Source organism: Crotalus tigris, unplaced genomic scaffold (genome assembly GCF_016545835.1).
Source record: "Crotalus tigris isolate CLP2741 ecotype Arizona unplaced genomic scaffold, ASM1654583v1 scf7180000023617.9722795, whole genome shotgun sequence".
Taxonomy (NCBI): Eukaryota; Metazoa; Chordata; class Lepidosauria; order Squamata; family Viperidae; genus Crotalus; species Crotalus tigris.
Window position 1 is genome coordinate 4,213,810 of NW_024100081.1, and position 12,126 is coordinate 4,225,935.

Below are 12,126 nucleotides of genomic sequence, written 5' to 3' on the forward strand. Positions count from 1 at the left end.
CACCAATTCCCTTCTGTTTTCAGGGTCAAGGCTGTCTTTATTTCATCTCATGTCCTTGAGTTAACATTTAATTGCTGTGGACACTTGAGAAAAAAAATATTATTTTCTTTAGGGAAATGGTAAGTTGTGTCTTGCTATAAAATTAGGATCCCTCAGAGCAGGAACAAAATGATTCTTGGGTAAGCTGAATGGAATTACAAATTAATAGGCAGCCTTGAACATTTGAAGGACATGTTTACTTCAGTCTTCTAATGGAAAGTATGATAATGAATGCTTAAAAAAATTAAGTGTGTTGTTTGAGTAAAACAGATTATGAAATATATTGATTATAAGAATCGTGTCTATCAAAAATCCTTTGAAAGGATGTTGCTAGGTTCTCCAGTGATAAGATTAAGATTCATCCAGGCTGATCCAATTGTTTGACAAAAAGTACAGTGGTTATGGCTTGCAGAAGATATATGCAATAAAGGTAGAGCAACTGAAGCAGCATCTAAAAAGTAAGGAGGGAGAAAGAGAGATAGATGATAGTGCAAGTGAGAAAGTTCTTGTTAGGGTAAGTAGGATAGATAGTTCTAGGTCTAGCTAGATGATATATAAATTGTACATCATATTGTATTATAGTGTTCCCTCCCCCCATTATTTGTTAGAAACACATGGTTGCTCAATCCACATTAGGACAATCACACAGCCCTTTGGGGGGAAAAATCATCTTAACTTTAAATTGTGCAGGGGAGAGGAGTCATTAAACATATCGGTATAAACCAGAAAGTAAGTAGGTAGAATCGTTAGGTAGATAGATATAAAAGCGAAGCAACATAATCAGCAATTGAGTCAGAACTGAAGAAGCTTCTTGGATGAGAAGTTAACTGTCTTCAAGGAGAAACAAAGAAAGTCCAGTTATCTTTTGAAAAAGCACCTTTGGGACAACCATGACCTGGATGACTGAGAATCTCCATAGACAATCAACAATTAAAATGCTAGCCAGATCAAAAGAACTACAAAATGTAACTAAGCAATGAATCTTGCACTTATTGATTCTTCCGAACTCTTTATTTAGGTCTGGATTTTGCATTCTTAGATACCCCAGAGGTGAGGAATCTAACCACTATTCCAAAGAGGAAAAGGCATGTAGTAGTGATGGATAGCTCAATGCTGAGAGGAATGAAAATTGCAATTTGTAAACTAGACAACATATCAAGGGATGTCTGTCTAGATCCAGGATGTGATGGGAAGCTAACCTGCCTAATCAAGCACATTGGTCAGTATCCTTTCTGTTCATTGTTGGGACAAATGATACAACCAGAAAGGTTCTGGAAAAAAATGTTACAAGGAGCCAGCTACATGTCACTCTCCAAAAGGTTTTGACCAACCAGAAGGCATAAATCTAATGAATAGTTGGCTGAGCACTCTGCTCTGTTCACTTAGGCACAAAGCCTGCTGGATATCTTGGACCAATCATTCTCTCTCAGCCCTAGGAAGCAGTCAATGGCTAACCATTTCTGTAATCTTGCCAAGAAAACTGCAGGGACTAATCCAGTTGCCAAAAGTGTTATTTGGGTTATTTCAATTACATGGAGCAATGTTATAAAGATGCTTTAAGTCAGGGGTCTTCAAACCTGGCCCTTTTATGACTCCCAGAATTCCTCAGTCCACAAGTCTTAAAAAGGCCAAGATTGAAGACCCCTACTTTAAGTGGAAGAAAAGTGGCTATACTACAGGGAGGGCTTTGCATACACAGTGTAGTCTTCCTTTTACAACCAGCTAGGAAGTCACTGATTGCTGTCCTGAAACTATTGTCCTGAAATTATTATACGAGGTCAGCAACACTGCTCATAAGCTATGGATGTGGACATTACAATGATGCGCACTCTGCCCCTTCTGATGGCATGTTGCTCATAGGCAAGTGGATAGGTGAACTTGCATTGCAACACCATTCAGTCAAAACACGTATTCTGTGGGTGCTTTAGAAAGGTTTTTTGTGACACCGTACTTTTCTCCCTTCTCAAGGATGTAAAGGAAACATATTATGATTGCTGCTGTCTGGCTCAGCCCTTAATTTACAGCCTATATATAAGTCCTCTACTGGTCTATGGCTAATTGCTCTTCCAGGAAAGGCTTAACTCCACCATGGTCATCATCCTGCAGCTGGCTAACTCTTTGCCTTGACAATATAATTAGAACTATAATTCTATACTCAAGTTTAATGTAAAAGTTGATGAACTTTGGCTCCTGTATTATGCATGATAGGTAGATTTGACCTATTGAAACACTTGACTTTTTGTAAACAATGTGCTCTTCATTTCTGAACTTATGTAATGATTTAATAGCAGCCTTTTAGCCATTTTCAACAGGGCACTTTAAACTTTATTTCAGTGTGGAGCAGCTGTTAAAAGGCTCCTGGCATACCTTACACAAACTTGTAAACGCTGTTACACAGTAATGGCTAATTATTTGTTTTTATCTGCTATTAAGTACTGTGGAAGGAGAAGGTGAATTTGGGCTAGAGAACCAATATATAAAACTGGAGATATTGTAAGTGAATGTTTTAAAATTAGTATACAAAATGAACCATTTCCAAATTGCTAATGATGATCTAAAACAAAAATCTATTCCGGTACTACTTCATTATCTCCTTCACTACTTTGGATATCTTCCTTTCATATGCCTAGTTGAGGTATAGTCTGTGGTAAAACATATTCTAACTTTCTATTTTTATCCTGGCATTCAAGCAAAGGTTGCCTCCATTTATTGATCTTCCAATATCTGTTGCTAAGCCAGGCAGTTGTTAAGTAAGTCATGCCCCCATTGTACGACCTTTTTGCTGCAGTTATGAAGCAAATCACTGCAGTCGTTCAATGAATCATGTGGTCATTAAATGACTTTGGCTTTCCCCCTTGAGTTTGCTTGTTAGAAGCCAGCTGGGAAAGTCACAAATGGTGAGTGCATGACCCCGGGACAGTGCAACTGTCATAAATACAGGCCAGTTGACAAGCACCTGAATTCTGAACACATGACTATGGGGATGCTGCAATGACTGTAAGTGTGAGAACTGGCCATAAGTCTCTTTTTTTCAGTGCTGTTGGAACTTCAGTCAACCTGAATTAACCACTAAGCAAAATAAGCTTAATGTGCTTAGATCAGACATGTCAAACTCGTGACGTCACGCGACGTATCAGAACTTTTTCCTCATTGCTGGCAATGGGGTGGCGCGGTTTCCTCGTGACGCGTCCGGCCCACGGGCTGGCAGTTTGACACCCCTGGCTTAGATCATCAAGGAAAGGGGAACACTACAGAGTTCCCCTCCTCTTCCCCCCCCCTCAGCTATTCCACTCTTCACTCTTTTACTGCCACACTCAACTTTAATTTTCAAGCATTTATTGAGTCTTAATGTTTTGTCAGTTAAACAATGGAAGGGCCAAGGGGCACCACTGTTAGGCTGTGCTTAGGGCATCAGTTGATTTTAATTCTGCCCTGGTGTAATTTCTTGTCGTAAGAGCTTAGAGTCTTTTTTCATGCTCCTGCTTAATAGATAATGCTGTTGCTAGTAAAAGTTTATGATGTCAAAGAACACCCCCCCCCCCCCCGGAGAGGAACATTGATCTGCTGTATAGAATAAGAGGAATCAGTAAAGTTTTGCTTCAGAGTAACTTTGAAATTTTATCAAGTCTCAAAATATTTCTCAGGGCACATAACTGGGCATATAAAGAGAGTTGTTTTTCTTTTCAACAATTAATAAATTACACAGGGAGTCCATAGGCCTAAACCTTGCTTAGAAGGACTATAGCATATACTTTTTCCTTCCACACTCTGGTTTTATTCTTATAAGACCCGTGCAATACATTACAGTGCGTAAACCAAAATCCTCCAATGAGCTCTATGGCTAGGTGAGGATTTCAGTTAGATGTCCTCAATAGAGGACAAAGACTATGACTAACTCATCATATCTGAAAGTAATGGGAGTTTGAAGCATTGAAGTGCAGTTGGAGAAGTAGAATGTATTAAACATTAGAGTCAGTTCTCAATTACCAGCTTTTCTGTTTCTCTATAGTTCTTATTCCAGTACAAAGATTATCCAAGATTAACTTGGGCTATTTGGCTGTTAGCGGATATTCTTTGTCCTTCTTCTTTTTGATCCTTTTCATACATGTAGAACAGGGATGTCAAACTCAATTCCACTGAGTGCCGCATCAGCATTGCGGTTGCCCTGGGGGGGGGCAGGTGTATGTGGCCAGAGTGGGTGCAGCCTACTGGGTGGGTGTGGATGGAGTGGGTGTGGCCTACTGGGTGGGCATGACCAGTTCTACATCATTCGCATCAAGGGTGCCTATGGGGGCTTGGGCAGGAGTGGGACAGATCTGAGGGTCTCTGGCAGAAGGGGATGGGACCGGGGCAAGTGCCAAGACATGGTCCACCAGAGCAAGTGCCAAGATGGCCACCACAAAATTGTACATTGGCTCCTGGCTAGCCTGGGCCAGGGCCAAGGCAGCAGAGGCCGTTCCCTCACTGTTTCCAGGATGGCTTCGCGAGCCACATGAAACCACTTTGCGGGCCACATCCCACCCCCGGGCGTTGTGTTTGACATGTCAGATGTAGAAGGTTAAGACGTATTGTTTCTCATTCCAGAATTCAGAACTAGAATAATGGATTGAAGTTCAAGGGAATGAGATTCGGACTGAATGTTAGAAAGAAATTTTGTAACTGTTAAAAGCAGTTTTAACACTGAAACCATTTTCCAGATAAGTGGTGAGCTCCCTTCACTGGATGTGTTTTAGCAAGGTCTGGACAGCCATCTGTCAGTGTTGCTTTAATTTGAATTTATGCACTAGGCAAGCGATTGGATTCATTGGCCTAAATGGCCGCCTCCAGCTCTATTATTCTGTGATTATAATATATATTCCAAGCTAAGCATTCATTTGTGAATTTGTCCAGAGTTAACTAACCATAAACCAGCTGGAATTATTTATTTCGTTCCAAACAGGATACAGAGACAGAGCTTATCAATTTTGGACAGACCAGCCTTTTCCGCCATGACACCCACCCTTTGGATCATCTTTCCCCCTGAGATTAGTTTTGCCCTGTCTTTGTTGGCCTTCCATAAGGCCTTGAAAAGTAGGCTTTGTGCCCAAGCCAGAGGCCCTGCGGGTGGGTTAGAAGAACTCTCTCCTGATTATGGATGGATGATTAGTTAGAATATGCCCAGCTGCTGTTTTATTTTCATTTGATTTTTATATTATTTTATGCAGTGCTTTTTTTGTAAAAAAAAAAAAAAAGGTGCCAGAACTCACACATGTCATACAACCCGCCTTACCTACCCTACAAGGTTCCATTCAAAAAAGGTGCCGGAACTCTGTTCTGGGCTTTCTATGACAAAAAAAGCCCTGATTTTATGTATTATGTTTGATTTATTGTAAGCCACCTAGAATCACATAAAAGCCATCCAGAGATATATAAAAAAGATGGGTGGCTGTATAAATCAAATAAATATGTTGCTTGTAAACTGGCCAGTCACCTAGGTGAGATGAATGGAGTAGAAATTTAATAAAAAAAATAAATAAACCATCTTAATAAGGAATTGTTCACTGATGAGGGGAAAAGTATACTTTGTGATTGCAGTTGCAATCTGTGTCACAACAACATTTGATCATTATGGGGTTTATCTGGCACCACAACTGAGAATCACAGTCTTTTGGCTATAATTATGGCAATGGAAAAATGACCAAACATTCCAACATAAACACATTCTTTCACAACTGCATTTCAATGTTGGATGGGAGAACATGAGTGGTAGATTTTTGTTGTGATGTTGTAACTAAGCAGCAATCCTGCATGAAGCATTTGACAAATCTGATTATATTTTTGTAAAATGTTACAAAGAAAATCCTGTGAATGTAATGCCAACAAATATACAGGAGATATTATCTCACTGATGCCAGCAGAGATGATAAGTAAGATAGAAAAAACCCCACAACTAATAGAAAATTATTTTCCATTCCACCGAACAATCTGTTCTTTACCTCAACCTATGATATATGTGTTTTTTCTTCATAAGGGTGTTTTCAAATTATTCCTTTGTAATGTATAAAAAAGAGGCCTAATTTTACTGAAAATGGTTCCTGTCAGGCAAGTTTTTGAATCACTGCACAAAGGAGTGGGAAGATCAGAATTCTAATTCTCAATTGTTTTTTATGGTAAGGTTCTGTAAATATGTGTACAGAGTAGATTGTGACGTTTGACACATTTACATCTATACATTTATGAAGGCATTCTCTGCATAAGCTAAGACTAAATGACCCATTGCATCAAACAATGCACTACAAACTCCTGCACATAAAACTAAAACAAGTTCTTATTTTGTAACTTGACAACTTTTACTAATTAATTGATATTAATATTTATGAATGGTGTTTTCCAAATAGCAATCCTTTCAAATGTCCAGGATTCTTCCCCCTCAGATATCTAGAAGCATGCTGATTAGACCCAAAGCTTATTATTCAAGAAAAACAGAGATGTCACTTAATTAGAGTTGCCAGCAAATCTGTATTTGTATTCCAATTTCATAGGGCTAGTGTCACCAGCTTGCAAGCTTGGCAACTTCTAGAATGCACAGTGATAGCATTCTCATCTTCCACCTCTTGTCTTCTCTTTTCCTTCCCCTCCCCTCCCCTCCCCTCCCCTTCCTTCCTTCCCCCCCCTTTTTTTTTGAAAAAATGCAGCATAAAGTTTTATATCCTACGGAGCAGCTACTTGAGTTCCATAATATTCCCTACATCACAGACTTTGTGAAAAATTAAAATGATGATTAGGTTTAGCAATTGCCTGTGTATGGAGCAGTTTGATACTGTCTAGTCTAATGACTATAGATGGGCCCAGAGGCAATGAAAGGGCCCCATGAAATAGTAATTTTGCAGAACTCTTCCCTGCAAAAATTTCAATTTCATCTGGTATTTTTATATTCTTTGTAAACTAAGCCTTTGAGGACTGGTTTTAAGTTTATGATTACTGAATTGCTTCAAACCTCAGGTGGAAGCTCACATGATGCCAATCTCTCCCCCCCCCTAATTTTCCATGCACAAGAAGCATTTCTACATAAAACATATCACTTGAGACTTTTTATAATGAGCCTTGCTACAAGTCTTTCCTCTTAACTATTAGTTTATTTTTTTCAACATCAAAAACTAAACATTGCTGCTTATTAATTTGATGACAAAATTATTTGCTGCAGTGAAGTGGACGGCTACTGTGTTTATTAGATATATCAAAGATGTTTTTTCTATTATTATAAGTCATTACTCTCCTTTAATACACAAAAAGAAAATAGAATAAAAAAATACAAGAACAAATTGGAAGAGGGGGAAAGGGGGAAAAGGAATCCATGAAACATAATATTGTATATAGAAAATATTTTTGCACACAATTGTTTAACAAATTTTAAACATTGGCTACATGGAGTAATATTGATCAGCTTTTCCATTAGGCCAATAGGAAGTCAGTTCAGAAAGAGAGTGAACATGTATTATTGATCCAGATTTGCAATACTGGGGTGGATTGTCTTTCCATCATCAAAAAATAACCTTTCTTGCTGCACCCCATGCTTGGTAAATCCATAATCTTTCAAACAGTCCTAAATTCCAAATGTTGGGTGCAGTTCAAAATTATATTGACTTCTTCAAATCATATTACTCCTTGTAAAATCATATTAATAAATACATAGAAATTAAACCAACATGGAACAATAGTAGAACAAAGCCAAACACATGAGGTTCCACCAACCCATTTTATGCGTCCAAAATAAGCATGAAAGAAAATCTGTTATTCAACTATCTGATATTATCTGAAAATTATAAGAAACATACTTAATACTCTTTAAAACACTTTAAAACACTTAACTACTCATTTGTTAAATAAAATGTTGTAGCACTTTATTCCAGAGTTGTTTTTTCTATTATTATAAATCATTTTTATACTTTAATATAAACAAAAAAGAAAATAGAATAAAAATACAAGAACAAATTGGAAGAGAGAGAGAGTTTCTGTATATATGTGTTTTGTTTATGTGTGCTTAACAATAACCGCACTTGTACTGGCAACTCCCTATCGCTAAGCATTGTGGCCACTGAATGAAACATCACATGACTGTGATGGATTTACAACTTCACTTCCACTTTCATACTTAAGCAAATCATCATCATGGTTAAGCAAGGCATCACATGACTATGACCTTTGATTTCACCTCTGCATTCTTCATTAATTCTTCTGGTTGGAAGATGCTTGTGAAGCATGCAAATGGTGATCACCATTTGCATGCTTCACAAGCGTGCATGATCATGGAACATTGCGCCGGTTGTAAATGTGAAGATGTCAGGGCCTCAGAGTCAGGATCCAAGAAGAAGGACAAAACCCTCAGCCTGAGAATCCTGCAATCTGGCAAAGTAAGCACATGTTGAGTGAGTGGCAAGAGGCCAACTCTATAAGCAAGCTCAGTGCCTCATTATTGGCAACCCGTGGGCAGGGAAAGCGTCACTTCTGCTTCCTAACCAGGGAGAAGATTTAAACTGGGCTGGGGCTGCCTTCCATTGCAATTACAAAGGTCCAATTAAACTCCTTTATTGTTATTTATGTCTATCCATAGGAATATTTTCAAGTAACAATTAGCACCTGCTTAGAATTAGATGGGGGGGAGGTTAGATTTAGTCCACATGTGTCTATATAAGGATTCTAGGCTGATCCCTTTTTAAACTCTGCCTCCCAGGCGGAATCTCTATGGTCCTAGAGATCATATAGTCCAGGGGTAGGCAACCGTGGCTCTTTTATGACTCGTGGACTTCAACTCCCAGAATTCCTAAGCCAGACAAGCTGGCTCAGGAATTCTGGGAGTTGAAGTCCACGAGTCATAAAAGAGCCAAGGTTGCCTACCCCTGATATAGTCCAACTCTGACAAGTGGGAGAATTTTGATTGTTTGTAAAAGTATGTTTCATGTTTTACTCCAGCAAAGAGAATGAAATAATAGCATATTTAATTTCTTTTATTTCTTTATAGGTGTAAACATAACATACAGACAATATGTTTGAGCTATATTATACTCCCAGCTTAATAACAAGCATTTGTTTTTTAAATTGGATCAAAGTTTATATTAAACTACCATTTCTTTTCTTTTTCATTTTTGCTTAGTGTAATGTAATAAATACCAATAGTGGCATATTCAACAATCAAAATTTCCATACATTTCTTTCTGACTATGGCTTGATTAAATTCTATAAAAGTTAGCTTTATCTTTTTAGATATAGTGTCTTTCAAATTTTAATCCTCATTAGCCAGTAGAAATAATGTTGTGTTTATCTACCGGTATATATCATTTTAAAGTGAAACACTTTAAAAAAGAAGAGTTTTATGTATAATATTTATGTTTAGCTGGGAATTATTTCTCCTTCTGTGCATTTTTGTCCCTTTTAAAAATATATTTTTGTACTTTCTGATAATAATTTAAAGCATTTATTGCCTTCTGGGAAATAATTCCCTGTGCTTGTATTTTAAATCAGTAGAATGGCTACTGGAAAACTTAAATAAAACTTAATTACCTGCAAAGCTTTATCTATATTTTTTAATCTTGCTAGAAGGCAATCTGCATAAAATGTGTATTCTTTATAACACATTTAATAGATCACGGCCGTCTATATATTAAGGGTGAATGCACATAGTTTCTTATACTGTAGAAGTATAATTACCTATTCTGAACATTTATAGATCATCATTTAATTAAGTCTAATGGCAGCTTACAACATACACCTTCACGTATTCAATTCAACTGTTCTCTGGCAGGTGGATAGAGGAAGAACTTCACCCTATAATTCTATAATAAACACCAAGCACTGCTTTTTCTAAACACTTGAAATCAGTCTAACATCTAATCCCTCAATAATTTTTGCAACCATTTTACAAATGAGATAGGAATTGCCATTTTTGTATTATAAACATCACTATGGCTGAAAGATAGAAGATAAATATAATCTTTTTCTAATATCATATTAAGCAAATGTATATATTTTTCTATTTGTGAACAGCTATCCTCATGGGCCTATTTTATATTTTTAATAATCCTATGTGATTTCAAGGATATAAGACAGAAAATGAAAGTAATACATGTTTGTGGTTCCTGCAATATACAAGTGAAAAGCATATAATAAAAAATTCCCATAACTGATATTCACTTATTAAACGTTTTTATTACATTTTGTTTTATTGTCTGCTGCCCAAAGTCACACTTGTTTTTTTTATTGAAAAGCTTTATACAAATTATTACAATACAATATCCCTCCCTCCCTCCCCCCCACCCTAACCCCCCCCCTCACTTCCCAGAGCTGATTACAGGGTTACAAATAAGCAAACAAACTCTAAGTAAGCTTATTCAACTATACCAATAACCAAATCCCTAAAATACTTTAACTCAAATATAAGAAGATTTCAAAGAAAAACAAAAATAACAATATAAACAATTCCCACATTAAACTATGAGTTATTCAAAAACTAAATGATACTTTCTAATCCCATATTTATTCTGTACATAATTTATCTATCTTCTCCACACCGAGATATATCTTTCTTGTGACTGATCCTTCAAATAAGCAGAAATTTTAGCCATTTCTGCTAAATTAGAAACTTTAAGCGACCATTCTTCTATAGTGGGTAAAGTCACACTTGTGAGATGGATGGCTATATACATTTGAAAAATAAAATAAAACAAATAAATGTACTAAATAGCCTAGAATTTTATTTGTTTATCTGTATCTTCCTTTATTATTTTTATAAATAACTCAAGGCAGAAAAAATACTGTATCCAGCACACACCTTCCTTCTCTTATTTTATCCTGTGAGGTGGGTTGAACTAAGAGAGAGTGACTGGCTCTAAGTCACCCAGATGGCTTTCATAGCTAAGGCAAGATCTGAATTCACAGTCTCCTTTCTAGCAGGGTGCCTTAACCATTAGACCAAAGTGGCTTCTAATATTTCAGAGCTGCTTACAAAGCAATGCAAATAAGTGTTGAATGTAGAATTATAGAATACCTATGAAATGGTTTTGTACGTAGTGCCTTCATTATGTCCACATATTCTCATCAAGTTCGAAATAGTAGCGTACATTCCAGAAATAATAGCATACATTCCAGAAAGAAACATTTGTATTGACATATTTGTACAAGCTCTGTCAGACCATCAGGGAATATTATTCCATAGTATTGTTCTGGATTAAATTATGGTTCTGCTGGAGTTAGTGTATTCCTTTCCTGAACTGTTCCTTTGTCAAAAGAATTTGAAATCATAGAATGGATTTTTCAGAGACTGTTTATCTGCAAGAATAAGAAGTAGATGCTTTTTTCTCTCAATAAGCTTTTTAATTTTAAATTTGTATTGAGCATTTAAAAGTCTTTCCATTTGAATGCACTCCTTTTCCATTATTAACAGATGACTAATACAAAACAGAGAGGAACTTTCATTTCCGATAGCAAAGTAAAAATATACTTTTGCAACTTTACAGTGAACAGAAAACTAACATAAATAGCAACCACAGTAAGTTATTGTTAGAGTTAGTGAAGCACAATCAACATACCCTACAGCTTCTAACTGTCAGGTACAATAGAAATACAGAGCATCCATGTGTAAGAAATGCAGATGAATGCTCTATGTACATCAGCAATCTCTCCTTTTGCTTTAAATGTGTTCACATCAAGGTTGTTTGGAGTAGTCACATTTCATCTTTTCAGTCCTCAGAGTCCGGATCATCTTGCCAATTGATTGAACACGAAAATATTCAGAAGATCAAGATGCTCTTAGATCTCAATCTTCTTTTACGTCCAGTGACATAGAAACTCCTTGGGATAGGGCAGTTCCTTTAATAATTGCGAGCTCAAGCTCAGCATCACTCACTACCTGTTAGCTTTATTATTCCACTTAATCTGACATCTGCTTTTCTTTTCTCTTTACTGACATAGATTGCAGGGAAGCAAGAATGCCATGTGCATAGACAACTCCTTGCTGTTAATGGATTTATTTACCAGCAGGAGGTTGTTTGCAAAATCTTCCTATCCAAAGAGGTTTCTTTGTAAACCTGGAGTGTAAAAATGGAACCCCGTGAG